The sequence below is a fragment of the Sinocyclocheilus anshuiensis genome, unplaced genomic scaffold (genome assembly GCF_001515605.1).
Source record: "Sinocyclocheilus anshuiensis isolate Anshui unplaced genomic scaffold, SAMN03320099.WGS_v1.1 scaffold1101, whole genome shotgun sequence".
Taxonomy (NCBI): Eukaryota; Metazoa; Chordata; class Actinopteri; order Cypriniformes; family Cyprinidae; genus Sinocyclocheilus; species Sinocyclocheilus anshuiensis.
In genome coordinates, this window is record NW_015558562.1 from 301,577 (window position 1) to 302,413 (window position 837).

Below are 837 nucleotides of genomic sequence, written 5' to 3' on the forward strand. Positions count from 1 at the left end.
AGAGAGATAGTGAGTGTGTGTGTGTGTGTGTGTGTGTGTGTGTATGAGTGTGAATGTGTGTGTGAACTGACTTTAACTGAAAAATTGACTGTTTACTCTTATCCTCTTTTTAAAGATGCTCTACAGCAGAATTGAATTTTGTTTACATTGTTGACACTATTTTCCTGTTTAACACTGTAAAGCTGCTTTGACACGATCTACAGAAGTGCTATAGAAGTGAAGGTGACTGGACGACTCTGTGTGTGTGTGTTTATCACTTCCTGTTATTTTAGATGTCTGTTGTAAAGCCACGTGGACACTACAGTACAGTGAAACCACAAGAAAGCGTGTGTCATGCAAGGGTGTAGTTTTGGTTTGAACATGGGGGGGTGACGTGTGAACTGTTTTAGTAGAGTCCCGGGTCATGCTCATTCATAAGGTTTATTTATTTGCTTGTTGGCTTATACATTTATTTTTGTGAAATGGTCTTTTGTGCTATCATCTATGCAAAGTTGGAGCAATAAGGTAACATCATAGTTAACAATTACTTGTTTACATAGTATATATATATATATATATATAGCCATCAGCAATATCTGCGGCTACTTCCTCAATTGTGGTTAGTTTTCAGTATCTGGTGTGAGCCTCTTTTGCAGCAATAACTGCAGGTAAAGTTTCTTGTAACTGCTGATGGGCTTGTAGTAATTCTAGTCCCTTCCTCAGAACAGAACCTCTTCAAAAATAATGCAGCATACTACTGTTTGAAGTCATTGCATACTGCATGCTAAACTCCAGCAGTAGGCAGTATATGCTGTGCAGTATGCAGAATGCTGTTCCAACACAACACAGACTAATATT